Source organism: Sus scrofa, chromosome 2, assembly GCF_000003025.6.
Source record: "Sus scrofa isolate TJ Tabasco breed Duroc chromosome 2, Sscrofa11.1, whole genome shotgun sequence".
NCBI lineage: Eukaryota > Metazoa > Chordata > Mammalia > Artiodactyla > Suidae > Sus > Sus scrofa.
Window position 1 is genome coordinate 97271794 of NC_010444.4, and position 25434 is coordinate 97297227.

General features: G+C 34.4%; 1 long non-coding RNA gene across 4 annotated transcripts in view; it reads right to left on the minus strand.

Moving 5' to 3' along the window:
• LOC110259422 overlaps positions 1–25434 on the minus strand; it is a 622305-nt gene that overhangs the window by 470361 nt on the left and 126510 nt on the right. For 3 of the 4 annotated variants that reach the window (XR_002341813.1, XR_002341815.1, XR_002341814.1), the window contains one exon: positions 15213–15287. The exons of the other annotated variant lie outside the window; for it this stretch is intronic. This is a non-coding gene — a long non-coding RNA (uncharacterized LOC110259422). The remainder of the gene's footprint in view (positions 1–15212; positions 15288–25434) is intronic. 4 annotated transcript variants of the gene reach the window in all.

Sequence of the window (25434 nt, forward strand, 5' to 3'; positions counted from 1 at the left end):
CTGTGGCTGTGGTGTAGGCCAGCAGGCTATAGCTCCGACTTGACCCACAGCCTGGAAACTTCCATATGCCGCAGGTGTGACCCTTAAAAGCAAAAAAAAAAAAATACATAAATAAAATTATACCTAAGAGTAAAGCCCTTTTGCTACCCACTTTTTCACTTTTACATATAGCTACCACTGGAAGTAGTTCTGGAGAAATATTTGAAAGGTATTGCCCTAGGAAAAATTACATGATCCCATCAAATTTACTCCACAACAAGAAGAATCTATGCCAGAATGATGAACCCCAAGGGAGGAAATTGGCTCACATGTATTCATTCAACATTTGAACTCTTACTTTGACAGATCTCTTTCTTCATCTTCATAATTTTCATGCTTGGTGCAGACCTTTAGCCTGGTAAGCGCTGATGAATTTCTTTTATGAATTGTGTTTTGGAGTGAAGCATTCATCTTATATTGAGAGACACTGCGTAAAGAACCTCACAAAATTCTAAGAAGTGGTTTGGAATATTTTATGATGCCATTTTTCAAAGTACCTCAGAAGAAATTTCTCATCTTAAATGTTTTCTTCTTCTAAGTTATTAGTTTTTCATTATATTTTGAATAAAGTGAATTGCAGAACAGATCTCACTTCCCTTTTGAGTTAGTCTGCAATGTGGCCCACCCAGTACAGGTAATGTTAAATGGTGCCCTTTTTTTCCCTATAATGTGTGGCACAGCTTTATTTCCTCACTTAATTTCTTCTTTAATGCATACTTTTAAATTTTGTCATTTTGTTTAACTATGTAGTTCTATAAACTGCTTTATATCTTAAATAAACAACAGTCTATAGATAAATAATAGCCTGTAAGATAACAATATACACTTTTAGGTTTACCAACTGTAGATATATTTCTCACTGCATAATTAACTATGTGTTTTTTTAAACAAGTAATTTTTTAAATTTTATTCTCTAATTCAATGTTTTTTCTTTTTAATTTATTCTACATCTTTTTCTTAATCTGATGGTGATTATTCTTAACTTTGTTCTTTGATCAAATGGATAATGTACAAGGCTTTTAACTCAAAAATCATAAATTCAAGAACTGATTCTGCCATAAATGAGTTATATAACTTTGACCATGTCAGGGGGATTTTTATAAAGCACAACTGTTTGCAAAATGTGCCCACATGGATGTTCTTACTATTAAATTAGAAGATATTAAACCATATTTTAAGTCATAAAGTGGCCTAAAAATATGTCATAGGAGGAAGGCAAGTATCTTAACTTTGACATATAAAAATCAAAGTTCTATTTCCATTATTTACTAGCTGTGAAGTCTGGGGCAAGTCTCTTAGTGTCTAAAAATCTCTGAAAAGTTGCAGGTAATAAGCTCTTTAGAAATAGCTATGAAGATCAAATGAAGAATATATATAAAGGTCTTATAAAATATAAAACAATAAAAATAGACAACTTTTCTTTATAAACTATTCTTCATAGAATACATTACTATTCTCTTTATATTGTCAGAGCCTAAGACATTACCTAAAATATAATTCCCATTCAATAACTAGGATAAATTAAATGGAACTATTTTTTTTTAGAATATACAATACTTTCTGAAACAGGCCTAGTTTTTTTTCATATACATTTTATTCCAGAACTTTTTCCTGAAATAGCTGATTGAAAAGGAAAAAAAAAATAATGAACTAACTAGGAGTTCCTAGTTAACTAAAACAATGGACTTTTCTGGTATTTTTCCCACTGCATTGATTGGGATATTAACTAAATTCCCAAATACTTTTAAAGTAATTCTGTTGAAAAAAATTCTGGAATATATAATATAAAAAAAAACACATAGCATATAAAATATAAATAATCTCTGTGTATGAAATGGTATTTTAGAAATCCCCATACATATTCCTTCTTAGTAAACCAGTTTATACTCTTGCACATCATATAATATTATCATCCATTCATGTGGCAAATGAATGTACTCATGATGAATTAGTATTCTGTGTGTGCTCATTTTTTCTTACTGTGTGCCAGATACTGTTCTACTACTGGGGGTATGGCATCAATAAATCAAAATCTCTACTCTCATAGAGACTATATGCTACAGTAGGGAGAGACTGAGAATAGAAATATGTATGCAAGTAAAACACCTAACATTCTGATGGGTGATACTATGAAGAAATGAAGAAAAAAAGAGAACAGAGAGCTGAACATATTGGGGGAAGAATCCCCATTTTACCTTAAGTGGAAAGGATTTGAGTCTAAGACATGGTAATAACTGATCAAAGATCTAAGTAAAAAACGAGGGAGCAAGAAATGCTGATACCTAGTATATGCGAATTTTCAGACACTGAGAACTGTAAGTAAAAGGCCCTGAACCTGAGCCCTTTCATGTCTTTGAGGAATAATGGGAGAGTCCATGTCTCTGGAGAAGAATGAACAAGAGGAAAATTAGTGGGAGATGATGTCAGAGAGATATTGAATGGTGAGTTCACATGAGTCTTGGTAGGATTTCAAAGATTGGGGGGTACACTTTGAGTTAGATAAAACAGCAAAAGTGAAAAGGAGTACATGACTATGACTGTTAATTTTATCTATCAACTTGACTGGATCATAGAGTACTCAATTTGGTTAAACATTATTTCTGGATGTGTCTGTGAGGGTATTTCTGGATGTGCTTAACATTTGAATCCACTAGACTTAGTAGAGCACATTGCTGTACCCAGTGTGGGTGGGCATCATCAAGTCTATTCAGGAGCTGAATAGAACAAAAAGGTGAAAAAAAGGAGAATTCATTCTCTTAGCCTGCCTACTAAGTTGGGACATAAGTCTTCTCCTGACCTTGGACTAGGACTTATACCATCAGCTGTCCAGCTCTCAAGTCTTTGAAACTGAACAAGTACACCATTAGTTGTCCTGGTTCTCAGGCCTTTTGGCGAGGACTAGAACTACATCACTAGCTTCAATGGGTTGCAGATGGAAACTTCCAGTTTGCAGATGGCAGATGATAGGATTTCTTAGCCTCCATACTCACATATGTCAATTGCTTATAATAAATCTCTTTGTAAATACAAAGTGGTGATGGATGGACAGCTAGACAGCAAGAAAGAAACAGCTCAAGCACAAAAGAGAGAGAGATTTTTTATTTTGTTTCTCTGGAGAACCCTCATACAATGACTTATGTAAATTTTTTCCATATATGAAGAGAAAGTAGAAAGTCCTTCCCTGGCCTGAGTGGAGTGAGAATCAAGATGAAATCCAGAGGTAGAGCAAAAAGGGGCCAAAGGTAAAGAGGGGTCTATAGAAATTCTAAATATCTATGAAGAAATTTGGAGATATTATAGTAAAGGACCTCTTTCTCCAAAACCTGCAAAAAGTTGCAAGATTCTAGGAATGGTTTTGGAAAAGGGAGAGCAGAAGGAGGTACAGAGAGGTGACTCGAGATGTGAATGTGAGACAATGCTCCTAGTTACCCTTGTGGTCTGTGTATAGGGGCTGAGAAATTTCTGCATGCCTCAGTAGGGCTTTATGGAGGTTCTGAAGGGCTAGTTATACAGCAGAAGGTTGGGATCAAGATCAAGAAACTTTAGTGTGCTTTTAGTATGTTGCATGAAATAGCTGGGACCATGGTCTTCAGTAGTGGTTGCCTTCATGACAACCATGGGGACCAGATGGGATTATTCACACTATTTTAACTGCCACTAATCTACCCAGATGCTAACTGGAGATGAAAGAAGAAATCCAAAGGCAAGTATTTTTATAAAAGAGGCCATCTTCAATATGAAGAGGCTAGTAGACCATTGATGATTGTCAAGATTTCTTCCCACCACACCCCCAGCACATTATTCAGAAATGAAGGAGGTCATAAAAAAGATCAGTTATTTATAGACTACCCCTTCAGTTGCAATTTATAAATTGTGACCCTGCTACATAACCACATTTTGGAAATCCATTTTCATATATTGTTTATCAAACACCTGTGCCATACATTAAAATGAATTTTCCCACTTTGTATGAACAGTTATGTAACCAATAACATCTAGTTTAAAAATAGTGATGCTTAATATTAGCTTGACTTTTATAACAAAATTAAATTTAATTGTTTGAAAGCATAGTGGGGCATCTACCCCACAAAAGCTAATTATTAGGCAAAATCTGTTGTTGTTGATCACTTGCTAAAGTGCCCAACATTCTCCCCTCACCACGACTTACTGAATGGGTCTTAAAAGCATGAGCTGTAGTAGTCCTACAAGACATTTTTAAAGGATTGAACTAACTGAACTTCTAATATTTACTATCTATACTCAACTGAAAACAAAATACTGGATCAAAGGCTAAGTGAGGAACTTTTTCATCTTCATCGTCTCCACTTAAACTCAAGTCAGATATTATTTTGAAAGTAATATTTATTGGGATAAAATCAGAAAACTGGCCTTAACATGGTCTTTCTCATGCTATTATTATGGAACTTCCATTGCTATTTTTGTATGCATTTTTCTTTTCCTCTTCCCTACAATCCGTATAACTTTATCCTCACTGGGGTTCTTCTGTGTTAAAAGCAGATAAGCAAAAGTGAATCCTTGTATTAGCCGGAAGGCAGCAGGCATGAGAAGAAAAAAGAAGCAGTGGTCACAATCGAAGGACATGCTTTTCAATAGTGGTTCAGACATTTCAGAAAAGCTTGCTCCTCTCCTTTCATATCTGCTAGTATGACCACCTTATTCTTCTTTTTCAGATTGCCTTTGGGGTTATCTGCTGTTTGAGTGTCATTACAAAAGTCAGGCCTGCTCAGGATCATGTCAAATAATTTATCCCTGTGTCCTTATTTTAACTCCCCATTGCTTCTCCCTGGCACTGCACTCTGGGTTTTAACCATACATCATGTAATAGTAGCTGAGTGCCTCCCTGTATCACCACCTCTCTTATCATGAATACTAACATTATGCAAACCCCACATGAGTGTCTCAGGTTATAAGGTTTTGCTGTGAAATCTAAACAAAAACTGAGCCCCTTGTGGGGAGTAAAATAAGGCATGCTCTACAGTTTATTACACTGGGATTATGAATCACTTACCAAAATATAACTTCAAAAAAAGAATTGTATTTTATAGATACCTTAAAAATAAACCCATACTTTTCAAATAACATGCTGTTTAACTTTGTCTGGAATCTTACCTTCTGCCCCCAAATTTAACAGCTTAGTTTTTCCATTGTCTAAGTATGTGCCTTACATTTGAATAATACAATTTAATCAGATTTCCTAAAGCTTTTATTAGATTATTTTAAAGTGGCATAAATAATGTAATGTAAGCCTAATTTCATATTAGATACCTTCTGTGGCGGCTCACGCACTGCTCAAGTTTTTCTTTTCTTTCTTTTTTTTTTTTTTTTTTAATTAAGGCAATTCCAGCAGTCATTTCTGACTTCTGTGGCATCTTTCTGCAAATCCTACCCACTTTACTGCTACACCGAGGTTCATTTGTGTCATTCAAATCTTTGCTCTTTAAATATCCACTTATAAATTTATTATGGCAATACATTCATATCTTTACATTTAATCTGAAACTTCGATAACAAGCAGGAGATGGAATAGATGAGCAGCAGACACACTTGACAAAATTAAAATGCTCTCCTGTCAGTGCCCATATGAACTATTACAGTGACAGAATAGCATTTTAATTTTGTCCAGTTCTTCTTTCTCCTTTCCACTCTTCATTTCTCCTTCTTTGGCTTGCTGTGGAAGCTTTGATAAAAGATCTAGACTTTAAGTGCTCAACATCCTCCCAAAAATGTCGGAGGATGTTTTAGAATCATGGGTTTTGAATGACAGAGATGAACTTCGTTGCAGCCCTGCTGCAGTGAGGAATTTATCATTTTGTTAATTAAGAAGAGTTTTCCAATAGTCACTCCAGAAATTGCCTCTGGAATATCATTAATTAACAATCCCACTCCACCATAGGAGGGAGGGGGAAGGCCAGGCAGCAAAACTGACAAAAGAAGTAACCATTAAAATACACATACATACCAATTTGAAGAGCACCAGATGAATTTGGAAAGGAGAAGGAGAATTATTTAAAGCTGGTATTATAGGATCAACAGAGTCAACAAAAAATCCAATTTGTAGTACATGAAAGCTATCTCAGTTCACAGGCCTTGTGCTAGTCTCTAAATAAAGTCAGTAGTTTAGAAACTCTTGATCTGAACTAAACAATTTACCATGTTTCGAATTTGAGGGTTTTTGGTTTTTTTTTTCTTTTCCACGGTAACTGTTTCCTTTCTAGGGAAGAAGAAAAAGAGTCTTTTTTCTTTTTTTTTCTAGTTTTCTTATTTGTTGAGTATCCAGGTAACAAACTACTTAAAATCAACCAAACAAAACTTGATAATTGGCCCCTATCCCCATCTGAGCCACCGAAGAATGTAACCATGGCAACCTGTCGTTTAGAGAAGACCATCTCCTGTACCTTTCAGAATTTAAGTATGTAAGAATCTATCCATTCCTAAGTAGAATTATCATGCCGGGAACATTTTGTCCTTTATTATACAGGAACTATGAAGCCAGGATCCTAAATAGTTCTCAACAAGGTGTTCAGGTGATAGAGAGATTCAGTAGCTGTGAAGGATACAGATACATAGTCTAATCTGAAGTTCTTTCTCCTAAGGAATAAACAAGAAGTGAACTTTATGAAAGGGCAGTAATTAAAGCCACAATGACTGTGGCAGGGTAGCTTGTTTAAACCTTAGTTTCCAAAATAAGAAGTTTATGATCAGAAAGCAGCAGCCTGATTGCAGAAACAGACCCTCCACAATTCAAAGGAGTTTGATCTTTACATGGTCACATTTAGCATGGACCAGTAAGTACTATTTACTCACTTTCTTTGTTGTTGTTGTCCTTTGGCAGTCAAACCTTAAAACAAGACTACACCTATCTGGATTTCATAATATTAGCAACAATTGCTTTTACTTTCAGAGATAGAGCTTAGTCTGGCCAGGAATGATCTCATAGACTCTTAAACATCAGTTGTCCCAGATTGGAAAAGGAACTTGAAAAGTGATCCCTTATTAAGCAGACCAATTCTTTCTTAACCATTAACATCCTGTTAATCATGATTAAAATCTGTGATCAGCTTCGATTCTTTAAACAAAGCTGTCAGCCAACTTCTCCATTTCCACTAGAATAACTTTAGAGAGTTAGAAAATAAAAAGAGAACCTAGTGAGTGAATATCTCAAATTGTGAGGCTAGCAGGAATGAAGTAAATTTTGTTGAGTTGGGTATATGCTCTTTGTAGTCTCTACATCAAGGGGCTATAATGGGTATCAAAAAAAAATCAAGGATGGAGTCCTTTATATTTAATGTGCTGTCAGCAGATTTATATTTCTACATGACCAGTGTGTGGGGATCACTGTGAATGCCGGTAACGCTTTTATCAATACGCAGTATTGAAGCCATCTGCGATAATTCTCCAATTCCTATTCAAGTCTCAATTCCTATGCAAGTCAACAAGTGTGTTTTGAGTATCTGTTGTGTGAAGGGCACTTTGCTAAGTGTAGAGGGCCATGAAAAAAAGAAGTAATTTTCCATGAAGCTATGTAACTTAGGGCTCCTCCCATCATTTTGCAAAGAACTGTCAAGAATGCTGACCATTTTTTAACTTATAATTTTCATTATTTTTCTTTAAAATTTCTTCCAAAATTGTATGAGTTTAGGTTCCATAAAACCTAGATATGCCTCCCTATCATATTCCACTGAAGTTTAATTGAAGCATCTTAAAACTTGCATGTTTTTCTGTGTGGAAATATTGCAAAAAGAGTGGGGAGAAACTGACTGAAAGTGCTGCTAAAGATCTGAAGACTTTTCAAGGGAAAGAAGAAATGTGGTCTGGGCTATTGAATGATAAAATCTAGAAATAATTCAAAGGGGTCTCTATTTTACTGTTTGGGGCATTTACATTTAAAATTCTTTTTCATATGTGAAAGTTACTAGCATTAAGTTAAAGAAAAGATTTGGGAAATTCTCTATTGCTAGCAAATATATGAAGTCTAAAGTAAAAGAATGTAAATGGTATATATATAATACATAAACAATTACAATCCTAATAACTACCAGTTGTTGCATACATATTTTGTGTTGAGCCATACATATACAAAAAATTTTATGTATGTTAAATCCTCATAACAAAACTGTGAGGTAAATGCTGTTATTTATGTCCATTTTACAGAGGATACTGAAGACTAGAGAGATTAATAACTTTTCTAACATTATACCACCTGTAATATTTAAAACCTCTTTATAAACAAGCTATTAAGTCACTATTTCATCATGATAAATATGAGCACTCTTGCAGAATCTTGATCTGAAATTATAAATTAATAAGACCTCCTTGAAAGCAATTTGACAAGTTTTTTTAATTATAAAATTTCCATTAATAATTCCATTTCTAAAGAAATCATCTGACATTAGGTAAAAATTTGTATCTAACAATGTTCTTTTCAGTATCATTTATAAAAAAAATAAGCATTTAAAATTAAAGATGTAAAATTATAGCAGAATGTAAGGAAAATTTATATGTTAGAATGATGTAGAGCCATTAAAGTTTTGTTTCACATTTTACCTAACACTATGACATAAATATATTAAGTACATAAAAATGTATTAAGAAGAGACTGCAAGAAAATATGCCAAATTGTACCAGTTGTTTGAAATTATGGTCACCAAATGGAAAGGGTCTATATGTAATTGAAAGTATTAGACTGAAACTGGGTGGTAAGACATACAGGAAGCTCCAAAAGAGAATCATCAGAATAGTAATGAAAGTCAAAGTAAACCACACATCATTAGATGAGATTAAAATTTTTGAAGATTTTTTGGACTTTTGAAATCTCAAGTTCGTATTATGTTTATAATAAATGATTTTTTCAAATGGAATCACTGAAGATGTTGAAGAGAAGATAAAGAGGCAGTGGAACTTAATTTGGATCTGAAGATATCAACAAGATTTATATAATGAAAGAGGAAAAGGCAATCCAGGACCGGTACCAAAAGGAGTAAAATCTTAGAGTAGAGAATGTACAAGCTGTATCTGTGAGGAAATGTCTTAATTTTATGGAATGCAGGATTCCCTTTGGAAAGATAAAAAATACATTTTAGCTATTACTGTGAAACAAGATTATTATGCAATTTGGTGCCATCTTGAGGAGTGTGAGAGCTACCTAGCAATAAATTCTGGATCAAAACAGGCTATTAAACCAAAGACTGGTGTGTAAAACTGGCCCTGTAGAAAGAGGAGTGGAGTGGCAGTATGTAGGTGAGACAGGAGCTCTAGAAGACTGCATGCAAGGAGCACTCTGCTGTAATCTTCAAAAGCACAATATGATGGTTTGAACTGGTTTATTCATAGCCATAGTGGCAATGAATGCACAGACCCCAGAGAAACTTTAGAAGAAGAATCAACAGGATTTGATGAAAATCAATGTACAAGATAAAATCAGCTGATAAAAATAAGCTGATAAATTTGAGGGGAGGGTATAGACATTTCAGAGATTCACGGTTCTAGTGATGTCAGTAGTACAAAAATTTTTTTAAAGGAGAAAGGCACAGCTTATTGGGAAAAAAAATGATATCAAATTTTAATATGTTTGGTTTGAAGCAGTCCACCAAGGGAACAAGTCACATAAGTAGTTGAGATATAGACCTCAGAAGCTGGAAACATGAAGCAAAAAGTGTCTCTTATGATTCAAAGCTACAAGCCAGAGAGAGGAAAAAAATAATCAGTTCTGCCTAGTACCGTAAGAGGGTGTTAGCAGTTACTCATTTTAAGTGTCACTTTGCAAACACACTTAAACTAACCTTTTGGAACCTAACCAAATTAAAAATAGAAGAAGTTCTGTAAAGAGGAGGACCATCAACATGGAATGGAAAGTCAAAATCATGAGTCATAGTTGATCCAAGGAAAGCACACCAAAAGGAAAGTGGAATGGCCAAGAATTTAACTCTGGGAACGCTCATAGATAAGAAAAAAATGGAAGAATATTTTAATTCCAAAACACAGCGCCTTCAACTATGTGAAACTCTGAGATGTGAGGACAAATTTGTTCTTCAGCTCAGGTGTAGGCAACACACTGAAACCCTAGAAAGAAAAAGCCAGAGGAAAAAAACCCACACATTTTAGTCATAATTCAGGGTATATTGTTTACTGAAAAATAAGAAAATTCTAAAAATCAGCTGGTATGACTACATGTTGCATAAGACCTCTATGACTCAAAAATTCTCCAGAGAAAATAAGAAGCAGATATATTTTGTTTTCATATTCAATGACCAAGAGATTAAGACCAAAGAATATTGTTACCTGGGAAATAGTCCAATTAGCTGAATTAACCTGTAATGTTGAAATTAAAATGGTTAAATTTTTCTTCTAAAAACACACATGTAAATCAAAAGGACACTAAAAATAATTACCTACATAAACTATCCGAATTTCAAATCCTTTCACGTGTATTTTTTTCAGTTGGCAAACATAGTGACCTGCCTTCTCTGTCGTAGTTTCTCCCCTAGCCATGATTTCAGAAAGAGCTACTATACTCCTTCTCATAGAATCTCACATTTATGGGTTCTCAAGTACAGTTTCACTTTCACTTGAATTGAAGCAAATATGTTCTTTCTCCTGATGGCCAAATCCCAAGAGGCTTAGTTAAACTAAAGCTGGACAGAGGTATCAAGGCTCAAGAGCAGTTACTGGGAATCTGGGCATGTCCTGTCACCAGGGTTACATTAAAACACAATACTATCCATGGATGTAAAAGACAAAAAAGTCAAAAAAAAATTTAATGTTAAGCATGTTTTAATGTAGAACCAAAAAAAAAAAAAGGCTCCATTAATATATTTTTTATTCTAACAACTGCCCTCCCTTCCATTTAGGTATTTTTCCAAGTCATATTTTTTTTCTTTTGTCTTTTTTTTTAGGGCCACACCTGCACATATGGAAGTTCCCAGACTAGGGGTCCAATTAAAGCTGAAGCCACTGGCCCACGCCACAGCCAGAGCAACATGGGATCCGAGCCACATATGTAAACTACACCACAGCTCACAGCAACGCCAGATCCTTAACTCACTGAGCAAGGCCAGGGATCAAACCCTCATTACCATGGATGCTAGTCAAGTTCACCAACTGCTGAGCCATGACAGGAACTCCTTCAAGTCATATTTTTAAGAAATAAAGCAATGCAGATAAGCTTAAAGTTCTTTATATCCACCCCTACTTCCATTTTAGTCCTTCCCTCTGCAAAGGCAAACTCTATAGACGGATTTTTGTTTGTTTGGTTTTTTGGTTTTGTAAGGCTGCACCTGTGGCATGTGGAAGTTCCCAGCCTAGGAGTCAAATTGGAGGTGCAGTTGCTGGCCCACACCACAGCCAAAGCAATTCGGGGTCTGAACCACATCTGCAACCTACACCACAGCTCATGGCAGTGCCAGATCCTTAACCCACCCATTGAGTGAGGCCAGGGATGGAACCTGAGTCCTCATAGATACTAGTCAGGTTCGTTACATTGAGCCACAATGGGAATTCCTATAGATGGATTTTTAACTTCAGAAAAATTTAGTAAATACTCAACCTCACTAGTAACCAAGCAAGTGCAAATTTAAATAATGAGATAACAATTTACAATGTCAAACTAATAAGAAATATACATAAATATAAATATATATCAAGCCTTGGTTAATTTGTGGGCAGAGATTCTCTTATATATCTGATGGAAAGGTAAATGAAGCTAGCATTTTGAGGAGGACTTTACCAATATTTTATAAATGTAGAATGTGTTTACCCCATAACAGGTTAATTTCATGGCTAGGTTATGGAAATAAACTATTCTTTTCTTTTTCAGGGCATATAGAAGTATGATACACCTCAGTCCCCTTGTCTTTAGGTGGGGCTAGTTCTGGATGACAGTTCAGAGACTGAAACGACAGATGTCATGTATTGCTGGATATATAATTGCCAGTGTGAAGCCCTCTGGTTCCTACTTGCCTTGCTGAGATGATCTTGAAACACATGCTAATGTATGAGGTACAAAAGATCAAGGCAGCTCAGCTCAGGGAATGCTGAACCAAATACATGGACGAGAACTTCCTTGGATAGTCATCTGAATCCTTAACAGATCTCTGTTAAGAAACAAACTTCTTTTGTATTAAGAAAAAAAACTCTTTCGTATTAAGCCACTGGATTTGGAGGTAGTTTCTTATGGCAGCATGAACAGCTTACCCTAACATACATAAATATATACACAAGACAAATATTGTCAATACATATACAAACACATGTTCACAGATGCATCCTTTGCAATAATACAAAATTGACAAATATCTCATTGTTTATGAGTAGTGAGATTAGTCAGTTGTGATATATCTGTACAATGATATACTAATTGAAAACATAAAAGAACGTAATTTATATGTGTATAGATTAATTCTAAAAAAATGAGAACAATTTGCTGAAGGATATATGTGATATGATAATGTTATAATATAAAATCAATTAGGGTGGAGAAATCACTATCTAATTCCCAGTGCTCAGAACATTTCGGTTAGTGATAGTAATGATTCAATACATATTTAATAAAATGAATAAATAAATGATAATTATTTTGGAAAGTTTAGAAATATATTACACATTACATATTTTCTATTGATTCACATGTGTAGTAAACAGCTAAAAAACATGTACTGAAAACATCATTTGTTAACTCATTTTCAGTTCAATAAAGTAACTATAGATTAAATTAATTGCCTTAAAACCCCCAAATTAATCCTTTTCTCTATTAGGACATTCCAATTTGACATGTGCTGTTGACATCAGGCAAGCTACTTAATTCTTCAGTAACCACAGTCTCCTCACTAGTAAAAGGAGAATTCAAACAGTACCTACTTTATAATATTCTTGTGATGATGAAATTAGGTTAATAAAGTGCTCAGAAAAAGGTGTAGAGCAGCATAAAATAAGCTATTAAAACTACTAGCTGTTCTGCATGTAAATCAATAAAGTTAGAACACACCCTCACACCATGCACAAAAATAAACTCAAAATGGCTTAAAGCCTTAAACATAAGACATGATACCATAAAATTCCTCGAAGAGAACATAGGCAAAAATTCTCTGACTTCAACCATACAAATATTTTCTTAGGTCAGTCTCCCAAGATAATAGAAATAAAAGCAAAAATAATGAACAAATGGGACCTATTCAAACTTACAAGATTTGCATAGCAAAGGAAACCATAAACAAAACAAGAAGACAACCTACCAGGTGGGAGAAAATAGCTACAAAGGATGCAACTGACAAGGGATTAATTTCCAAAATATGCCAACAGCTTATATAACTCAATGACAACAAAAAAACAAACAACCTAATCGAAAAACAGTCAGAAGATCACAAACATTTCTCCAAAGATATACATACAGATGGCTAATAGGCACATGAAAAGATGTTCAACATCACTAATTAGAGAAAGGCAAATGAAAACCACAATGAGGTACCACCTCACACCAGTCAGAATGGCCATCATTAAGAAGTCTACAATAATAATGCTGGAGAAAGGGGATTCCTCTTCCACTGTGGCGGGAATGTGAACTGGTGCAACCACTACAGAAAACAGTACAGATGTTCCTCAAAAAACTAAAAATAGAGTTGCAATATGATCTAGGAATCCCATTCCTAGGCATCTATCTGGACAAAACTATAATTTGAAAAGATACATGTCCCCCAGTGTCACTGCAGCACTATTTACAATAGCCAAGACAGGGAAACAATCTAAATGTCTACACCAGATAAATGGATAAAGAAAATGGATATAAAAACAATGGAATATTACTCATCCATAAAAAGAATGCCACGTCATTTGCAGCAACATGGATAGACCTAGAGATTATCATACTAAGCAAAGTAAATCAAGAAGAGAAAGATAAATACCATATGAAATCATTTATATGTGGAATCAACAATACAATACAAATCAGAATATCTACGAAACAAAACCAGACTCAGATATAGGAAACAAATTTGTGGTTGTTACGGGGACGGGTGGGGAGGGAAGGACTGAGATGAACAGAGGAAAATATTATATATAGGATAGATGATAACAAGGTCCTATGGTATAGCACAGGAAACTACATTTCAATATCTTGTGACAAACCATAAAGAAAAAAGAATATGAATAGGAATATATATATGTATAACTGAATCACTTTGCTGTACAGAAAATTAACACATTATAAAGCAACTATATTTTAATAAATGTTTTAAATTTTAAAAAATAAAAAAACTACTAGCTGTTGTTATCATTATCATTATTTATTACCCTTATTCTTTATCTGTCCTTTAAAGAAAAATCTATTTTGTAATTTCTCTGCATATGAATCATGATATACCTACAGAAATTAATAAAATTTCTTCTTATATTTTTAACACCTTCTTCACAATATATTATGTTTCTAAGTTAAACTATTTTGATATCTAAACAGTCACAATAACCAGTAGTCTAAAGTGTGCCTAACCTTTTGAAAGAGTTTACAAGGGGGAAAAGATACAAGGGGAAAAGAAATTAGGTTAAGGAGAGATTTTTCAAGACATTGACTTCCTTTTCTTCTCAGTTTCTCTAATTGTTCTACTTAACACTACGAAGCTAGATTTTAAAAAGATGATTTTGTGTGGTGGGGGGGAGAAGGAGAGGGAAAGGGAGAAATGCCAAACAGAATATTGCCATTAGCCAGCTGAAATTTAGAGGTTAAAATGAACTGACTATATGTAAATGTTCAAGATTAATTAAAGCTGTTTTCTCCACTAAAGATTTGAGATTGTACTGTCAGAGTGACCCCTTAACAAATCAATGACTCTCAATCTCAATCTTACCAAACTTTCTGATCACTGACATGGAATTTCTGTCACTAACCCTTCACAATTATATCTTTCTTTTCTGTTTCTCATTGCCAACTGCTTATAATTCTAATATGCAGATAAATAGGCCAGATTTAATCATTTGTAATGTGTGATAATACAGTTGAATATTAATCCCTACATTTCTTTGTTTGGTGCTAAATCATGTTTAAAAGTTGCAACCAATGGTAGACATCTACTTAACAATATATCTAACTTTCCTTTAGCTAGAGTATTCATTTTGGAAATGTGCACTAGTGAAGTAGTAGTGGATATCCAAGATAAGTATTGGCTTACCACATCCTACTTTAAATGGATTAGGCCATTTTACTGTTACATGTGGAAAAATTTTTCTCACTGTCCTGTTTGTGCCTGTAAGTAAAATAGGAGACATAAATTATAAAAAAATAATACTACCCAAAGTCAGGCAAAGAAGTTTGCCTTATAGTTTACCTTACAGTTTAGTGTGAAAACTAGTAACATAAACATTCTATAACTATTGTACAGTTGGTATTCTTTGAACACATCTCTTTTCTATGGTGATACCAATAATTAATAAGTATGTTTGTTGAAAATAAAGCAGATAAATATTAGGAATTTTAATTTTCAGAAAGTAAACACTGCTTTGCCACTAAACTTTATCCTTAGAGAGTTTTATATCTTGTGGGTTTTGATAGAAATAAAAGCTCATTAACAGAATATTTTTTACCCAAACCATTACAACTTCATCATTTTGAATCGCAGCTCATTAAAACAATTATAATCAAATGTTTCATTTTCTTTTTCCCTTGTGAGAAACAGCTGAAAAGGTTATGTTTGTTTTTCTTTATCTAAATCTCTAGGGCAATATAAACAGGCTACATAGATTCATGTGCTGTTTTTCATTTATGTTTCAGTGTGTCTCTGATGCTAGTTTGAGTGATTTTGTGTTTATTTTAACATTATTTCAGCAGAATTTCAGAACTTGGCATTACAATCATAGCTAAATTAACAAGACATTTAATACCATCCTCTCAAAATTCAAATATTGGCAGGTGATTGCTTAATGGAATTCAGTTACATTCCCTTGCAGGTGTATTCTATTTTGGATCTCTCCAAAGTTGAAAGAGAATAAACTCTCAATGGTTAGTTTTAAGTCTCCTTTCATACTTTGAAGCACAATACAACACACCATGTCACCTGAGCAAACTGGACCAAAACATAAATAAATAAATAAAAAGCCAACACCCTGGCTACAGATAACTCAGCTAATCCAGAAATTAACAAGAACACACATATTCTAAGAGCAACAGGGAGCTAATTGGAGTAGCCCTGGTCTCTCCTTGTGGCCTCTTGTTTTATTTACATATTCACTCTAAATACATATAAATTAAGTATGAGTCTATACTTAAGACTTCATTCAGAATGACTAACCCCAGGTCTCTGAATTGATACTTAACAAAAACCTGACACAAGAAAGACATTTTAAGCATATGTTTGACATTTGACTGCAATGTATATTGATGCTATTCCATTGCAATATGCCATATTAATAGCACTTTTCTCTTTTAAACCATTCTAACAAAATGTATAGTTGGTGATTCAATTAATAAATAATGACAAGGGCACAGTTATTGACTTAAGATGACAACACTCTCTAGACACGGGAGTTCCTGTCATGGCTCAGTGTTAACGAATCCAACTAGGAACCACGAGGCTGTGGGTTCAATCCCTGGGCTCGCTCAGTGGGTTAAGGATCCGGCCTTGCTGTGAGCTGTGGTGTAGGTCACAGACCTGGCTTGGATCCTGAGTTGCTGTGGCTGTGGCGTAGGCCGGCGGCTACAGCTCCGATTAGACCTCTAGCCTGGGAACCTCCATATGCCACAAGTGCAGCCCTAGAAAAGACAAAAAAAAACAAAATTCTCTAGCCATCTAACTATGTTTTGCCCCACAACCTTGGTAGTATAGGCAAATACTTTGTATTTTGAGATTAAATGTTTATTATTTAACAAATATTTATAATTATGTTGAGTACTGTTTGAAGTGCTATGGAGAAGTATAACAATAAAGACATCTTTGTGGAGCTCAGGTGTACAAACCATAAAGACATTAAAATTTTTAAGAACACTGCATGTATAATTTTACCTCTTTTTCATCAGTTCGTTCCTGGTGACTTAGGTTACAGATATGGTACTCATATATCCAAAAAAAATTAGGAAAAGTAAAATTTTCATACCACATAGGCCAAAAGATATTTTCTGGCTTTTTTATTCTTTCAAAGTATGTTCAATTTAATTGGACAATTATGTTGGCAGAGCCAAAGCATTTAGAGCAGAATAAGTGAATAAGAGCAAAATTCCAGTAGGTGTTATTTACTGGAGCCACTTTCCATTTTAAGTTGCAAATCATAAAAAAAAAAAAAGGGATGTTTTACCAAACCATGGTGTTTAAGGACTTTGAGTTGACTTGCTTGAATGAAATGGATTTCTTTCTATTGCACTTAATGTTTTAAATGGTCAATAAAACACAAAATGATTCTGTGATGTAACCTTGAATTCCTGACATCATTTAAAAGATACAAAGAAAACCTACCTAGCAACCAAGTAATACTGCAACATATTTGCCATGGAGTACAAGATGCTTCCATAAATGTATTTCTAATGATGACAGAGTCCAAATGGACAATGTAAGCTAGTTAAGTTTACTTTCCATAAATCAATTTATCTATAATATGTTATGTCAATATACACAGCTCAAGTCATTTCAGGTAGTCAATAAGTCGAAAGACCCTATATAAAGCCTCTCATTCATCTTAGTTTTAAATATGGCAAATTTATCATTGCATCAGTCTTTTCTATAATCAGGACCATATGTAACCAGTCTTTGGTTATTGGACCAATATCTGTTAACTGTTTAAAAAATGAAATTAATCCATGTTCACCTTGCTGATACAGAGAAATATCCTTTACAAAGTTTATTTAAATTTTGATAGACATCTAGATAAGTTGATTTTAATGGTATAAAGAAGAAAAATATACTAAAATATAATGAAAACTGGAAGAAATAGCTTCATCATATAAATGAAAAAAATCAAGCCCAGAGGACTTGCCAAATGGTCAAGTTACAAGTTATAAAGATGATGCTTGAACCCATGTCTTCTGATTTCTTATTTAGTTTTTTTTTTAATCAAATCATATGTTCTAGTTAGCATGGCTGTGTAACAAATGACCCTAAATCCTGGTAACTGCATTTTATACCCTCTAAGATGGTTATAATCAAAAAGACAAACAATAACAAGCGTTGGCAAGAATGTGAAAAAATTGGAACCCTCATATATTACTGATGGAAAGGTAAAATGGTGAAGTCACTTTGGAAAACAGTTTGGCAATACCTCAAAATACTGAACATATAGTTTCTACATGACCCAATAATTCAAAACCTAATAGTTAAAAATGGAAACTCAAAATGTCTATCAACTGATATAAGTAAGCTGTGGTATATTCACACCATTGAATATTACTCAGCCATGAAAGTGAGTAGAATATTGATATCCAGTATGTAGTGTACACCAGTCCCTTTTTTTAGTATCAAAAATTCTTTGACAAGAAAACAAGTAGGTGTAAATCCTGGCCTCATTTTCATTTTGCCTCTTTAAGTGTGTATTAGGTTTTGAGTGGTTTTCTTTCACTAACTATGAAATACGAAGCAATCTTTGGAAAGGTAGAAAAGATATTGAAAATATGGATTATAAAGGTAATCTTGGAACTCCCCTTTCTCCAAAGAAAAACGGATAGAAGGCGTCAATAATTAAAAACTCATCTCTATTTATCAGCCTAAATTCTGCTTCCCTGAAGATGTGCTTCACCCATATACATAATGATAATTTAAAAGCAATGGGAGAATGAAGATAAATGATAAATAGATCAAGTAACACTATAATTCTAAGTTTTGCTTTTTGTTATTTTTCTCTCAATTTGAGAAATTTAATTTTTTAAAAACTGAAAACATTTTTAAGCAAAGGTCATTTTTTCAAAATAAGTAGTATTTAACCTTTTGCATTAGTTAGGATATGAAAGGCTATGCTATGATAACAATCCCAAAATCTCAGTGGCTTAACACAAATGAAGTTTATTTTTCTGTAATGCTAAGCCAGATACAAACCCAAGCAACTCTTGACACAGCTATCCTCCAATCAAAGACCTGAAAATATAGGTTGATGTGATTTTGTGATTTTTCTATGTATGTCCCTCAGGATCCCAGGGATTTCCTCCACTATCCCTTTTAGAGGAAAGTCTGGAGAATCCAAGAGGATCTTTTACTGCCTCAGACTAGAAGTATCACCCATGACTTCTATTCACATTGCATTAGTTAGAAATAGAAACTAGTCCCTCCTCTCTGCAAGGTAACTGAGAAGCATAGTCTTTCCTGAGGAGGACAAGGAGAATCAGATATTGTTAAATCACAATGATGTCCATCACAATTTTAGTTCTTATTCCAACTAAAAAAGGACACACAATTAAGCTCATCGATGTTTTTTTGGACACCCATACTGGAAAATCTAATGGTCTGAATCTTTCGAAGATCCATCCTCCCTACGCTGGGTGCTGTAGAAATCTCCTTTATACATACCAAAAAAGCAAAGGGTGAGAGGGTTGTTAGATGTCTTCCATCAGTACAAAACATGATTTTGTGATTTGTAATGGCTCTAGAATCTCTGCATACGAAATACTATAAAAATAGCAGGTTCTTCGAAGGAGTTAGGGCAACTACCTTAAAGGCGAATTTTCATAGCTAGCACACTCTTTGTCAAAATGCATGCTGATGGAGATTAGTGGGGTCCAAAACTGCTATGTCTGACTGCAGTATGGGTGAGGTCCCGACATCTTTTATTCTAACCTTTCAGTTTAATTTTTATTAATCTGTGCCTATTAATTTTTAGTAACCTTGAACATTTTCAACTAAATATATTTGTCTCATTTGTTAATCTTAGATATCACACAGATTACTAAATGTGATCTGTGACAAAAGTAATCCAACCATGGTCTTGCCTGCTAATTCTATCCCTTCTGCCTTCTACAGAATCTGTATTACAATTTTAATGACAGATATTCCATGAATTAGCTGCTATCTGAAGTTGTAAGTTGCAAACTACTTAGGTACAAGACCATAGCTCAGACGTTCCCAGTGTGGCACTCTGTAAAATATCAGTAGAGGTAATAATTCCAATTCTATTTTAGAATTATAAAGTTCTCTGGATGATATTAGAAATCACTTGCCTCATTCAGTAATAATTACTAGAATTTCCTGAACACCTATGTATGAGACAGGCACTACTCTAAATACCAGAAAATACCCACTAGTACATACCTCAGCATGTGCATACCCACTAGTACATACCAAATCTGACAACTCTGAGATAGGTCCTAGGATTTTCCAATTTTATAGATAAAAAGGTTATGTAACTTGGCCTCAAGCTACAGTTAGGTAATGGTCAAGAGTTCAAATCCAGACACTTTATTCCGGAGACTCTTTATCTATTCCCTTACCTACAGTTTAGATAAAGCAGCAGTTTGCAACCACAGGAAAGATTTGGGAGTACTGCCTATGGTTTGATATGCCATATCAGACCTATAGTTTGGTTTATTCCCTTATTCCTTCCTCTCTTATCTCATTCATCCCAGCTCAATGAATTCTAGAACAATCTACTTTTCTAATCCCATCCATCACATCCCATTGGAGCCTTCATAGTTTAAGAAACAGCAAAAGAAACAAGCCATTTACCTAAAGCACTCTTCCCTGTGCTACCATGTGCTTCCAGAGCCTGATCTCAAATGCCAGTTAATAATACTCTGGAAATAACTCACAAGCAGGGGCATAATATATTTCACTAGTGAACATTTGGGAATGAATCAATACTTTATGGTTCCCCATCACAAATGTGACATCATATGAAGACAGATCAGTGCAGAGATACTGACAGCAGCTGTGTTGGAAGGAAGCAGCTTTCTTGGAAGGAAAAGGCTTAATCACCTGAAAGTCTCTTGAAAAGGACTGGGGAAAAGGACCTTCAATAAGCACTCTTACTACATTTCTTCCACTATTGCTCAAGTTTGTAATATTTCTAGCAATCTTAGGAAGTTAACATCAAAAATAGATATTTGAAATTCCTCCAAATGTCCTTTGAGATTTGGCTCCCTTAGATGCAAAAGAGTTATCACTGCACATCCAAATATTTAGGATGAAAGTCCATTGAAAAGGAGAGACAAAAGAGCCTAAATGCAGTGAGGAATATAAACATAATAGTTAGATTCTCTTTGCAAATTTAAAGTACAAAAACAATACAGCCAAGCTCAAGCCTGCAAAGTTTTGATGTATGACCCTATAGACATTGTTATGGACCTGACTAGTTTATTACAACCTCCCTTGTTTTGTTTATAGTTTGCCTCAAAACCTCCCTGTTTTCCTCCCTTCATGTGTCCAAATTGTATCCCTCATTCAAGATCAATTTTTTTTCCTTACCACCCCCTTTATGTAATTGCCTCCAAATCTCTGACCTCATACTAGCTTCCTCTTTTTCATAAGAAATTCATGGGTCTCTTACAACAACAGCTATTCTATTTATTTGCTATGACAAAATCATTAACTCTTTTCTGTTGGAACATGGCTCTTAGTTTTTCTAATATCCTTCAGAGGATACAATACTGTTTTTCACTAAGACCTCAATAAGTTTATTTTGAATTTAATTGAACTGTTGCTCTGCTAATCTTCTACATCTGGGAGTACTAGGCAATAGTTGTTGCAACTTTTTTAATCATTTTGTTTTAGAAAAATCTTATGTCATGTACTTGAGTTATACTTTGAGGAATGTTGACAACAAAGTGATAAATTTTATTTAACAATCTATGTTCTCCCATGGGAAGGCAAATCTTCATTTGAAGGTAACTTGACTTATATGTTACACTTAAATTTCAAAAAGAAAATCATTGTCCATTTATACTTCTGAAAATCTGGACTCCTTAAAAAGCAAACTGGGATGTCTTCCAGGAAAAAATCACTTTAGAAGGCACTACTTAAGAATAGAGAGCTTACTCTGACCCTGGATATTTTAAATACCCAAATTTAAGAAACATTCACGAATAGTTATCATAAAACTCTTCTCACCAATTTGAGCTCTCTAGATTATTGTCGGTGAAACAAATAGAGGCATTTATTGAAAATAACAAATTTCTGACAGATTCAATCTACAGCCCTCTGAACCAATGGACATTGAATTCATTCCAAAAATGATTTAGTTTATCTAGTAATGTCAAGCTGCCAATCAAGTTATCATTCATCTATCTAGAATTGTCAACTCTGGTAAGAAAAACTGCTAAGAGAAAGAGAATTAATAAGAATCATATGTGTGGCTTCTAAAAAAAAGGGCTTTTGAAAACAGAGTCCTTAAGGAATGTTCTATAGGGCACTAGAGATGCCTGTCTTTATTTCATTTCCCAAAACTAACATTTAACAACCTTTCTCTTGAATCTCAAGCTCTGAGTTCAGGATTTCTTGTGCTCAAGCTTGGTCTTTTCTTAAGAAAGATCTATTTGGAGAAATGTGGCAATTGCGGCAATCCCATACCCATCACTGTAGATTATAATGAAATGGAATCTAGCACTATCCTTACAAAGAACTGCTCTGCTCTTTGTCAAAAATTCATATCGCATTTCCTATTCCAGTTATTAGATAATTAAAACCAGTCATGTTCTTCTGTGTCTACTCAAAGTCTACCGTTTTTTGAAACAACCTAAGCACTTCGGCTCTTTTAAAATACATATATAGCTCTCTGAATTCCTAATGGAGGGTATTATGTCCACCATTATTGAGGTTTAACTGAAAAAAAAATCATTTTCATGGGAGAACAGACTTCAAAACATGCATAAAACTAACAGATATGCATGGCTTCTGTTATTTGTATGTTAGAGCTAGTTAGTGCCAGCAAGAGCTATAAGTAAAAGATAAGCTGATTCTAATATTAACCACTGGTCCTCTGTCACTACTGGATATGTGTTAGCTCCATAACTGAAATGAATTATTAGAGTTTTAAAAATCAAGAAAGTAAATACACAAATGAAAATGGACAAATGTTCCTCCAAATTTCCCCATAATACCAGATAATATTTTTGCCTTTTATCTAAAAGCTTTAATAATGGATTGTTTGACCAACCTTTAAAAAAATAGTTGAACTCTTCTTTGACTTCAGCTGCATTTATAAATGAGTAATACATCATCCAAATACATTTTAGAAATTAGACCTTGTATTCCATTATGCATTTCGACATTTATAGCTGGATGATAAACCTGTCTGCACCTCTGGGGCTTGGACTTATAAATCAGTGCTTCCTATAAAAATATTACACTCCTATTTGAAATTATTGGGGTTCTATATCTTGTTCTTCTGGCTCCTTCAAAGAAATATGAATTCCCATGAAGGGAAAAGATAGAACTATTTAAGGAAAAATGTACTCTTTCCTTCATTACAGAATAATGAGTTACATGGATATCCTTCTAGAGCTCGACACTGTTTTCTAAATCCTCCACTAATAAAAGATTCAAAACAATAACTTCTCCCATAGATGGAAATCTCATTGACATGAGCAACTACAACTTCCCTAAGTACTTTGAGATGTGTTCTTGAATAAAATAGTAGTGAAATAACCTCTTCATCTACCATTCGGTAACTTTAAACTTGTTCAGGAAAAGGTTAACTCTCAGGCTTGGGTTTCTCTCTAGGTTCCAGAGAAAGGCCTATCTTCAAGACTGGCCTTTGGCCTAGTTCCAGGGAGAGGACCTCTGAGCCCTGGGAATAATCTGCCTGAAAAGAATGTTTTTGTATGTCTGAAGCCTTGTGCCACAATCTATCAGTCTGACCTGGGGCCAGGGATGGGGGCTGGGGGTGGGATCTGAGTTGATGGGGTCAGTTATTTGGATATCTACATGACATACCTCCAATAAAAACTCTGGTGACTAAGATGTGGGTGAGCTTCCCTTGTTAGCAACAGTTTGTCCATCATTTCAGGAAAATTAAGCACCTCCTCAAGCAACTTTATTGAAAAGGAACACCCAGAAGCTTGCCAGTGGTTTCCTATAGACCCTGCATTTTACGTTTTGCTGATTTTAATCTGTCTCCTTTCACTGTAAAAAACCGTAACGGTAAATATAACATCTTTTCTGAGTTCTTTGAGTCCTTCAATTCCCAAGCCTGAGGGTGGTCTTGGGGGGCCTCCATACAAAACCTACTGTCATTTTTTAAAATAAATAAATGCCTTAATTTCAGTAAGGCCCCCATTAATCTGTACTGGGTTTCCACTGGGATATGGCTTGCTGACATGGCCATATCCCCGTCTCTGCCATATTCTACATTTTGTGGTATGGCTGAATTTCTGAACTTGCTAATGTAAGAGATGGTCTATCATCAAAAACAATAGGAATAAATTTGTGTCTAAGTGATTCAGGTAAATTACAAATAATATAAATTCACAAATAACAGGATTTTAAAACTTCAAGATATGTAAATCCCACTAAAAATCTTCATTGTGGCTAGAATTAAAGAATTTATCCCTTTATGCATCTAAGGTTGAGAGTCAGCCATCATTTAATTATACTTTTTAGGCAATATTGGGATTTTTCTGAACATTTTTATTTGAACTGGATGCATGTTTCTTAGAACCTGTATAACCCATGTGCTCTTCTACTTTTATTCATAAATGTTAGATATTCACATATCACTTTAAAGGAATCCTTCACACAAAAACTTACCTTCAAGTCTCATTGAAATTAAATCAATACTGATCATTTATCCTAATTAAATGATAAATAAAAGTATATAGCCTTTAGTGATTCTAAATGGTATCAAGTTCTTTCTTTCTGAGTTGTTGATGTGAGCTTGTTGATTTTTCTAAATTGACTGAAGAATTACAACTTCTCTCCAAAGATCCTAAAAGAATTTCCCAGCTTAATTTAAGATTGAAAACCAGTGAAACGTATTTGAAATTGAGTATCATAATAGCATAGTCTTTTTTTAGGCCTAGATCTTAGATTCCTAGTATAAGCAGGACAACAGAAAAGTAAATTTTTCCTCCCTCTGCCAAAAATAAAAACCTAGGGTTGTTATTTAAATATTAATACTAATCAAGGTAATAGCAATTACTGAATGGCATGGGTGCAGATGATTAACTGCCCTTCATCAGCTCATTCTTTCATACATTTTTATAGAGTCAAGTCTGAAGCTATAATGGAACAAATGATGATTATACATGCACAATTCTGGAAAATGGTGAGGGTGTTTCCATTTGTATAGAGAAAAGAAAAGTCTCACAATTCAGGGACAGGAAGCTATGATTTACATAATGAACATGGCAAAGAGACCTATAAAGAAGCAAGACTTAGATGGCAGAAAAATCACATTGGCTTCACTCCAAGACACCAAGCACATCCCTGGAAAATTCTGATGTGCCGGAATATAACAGTATGTACTTTTCCCAGAGCCAGAATCCGTGCA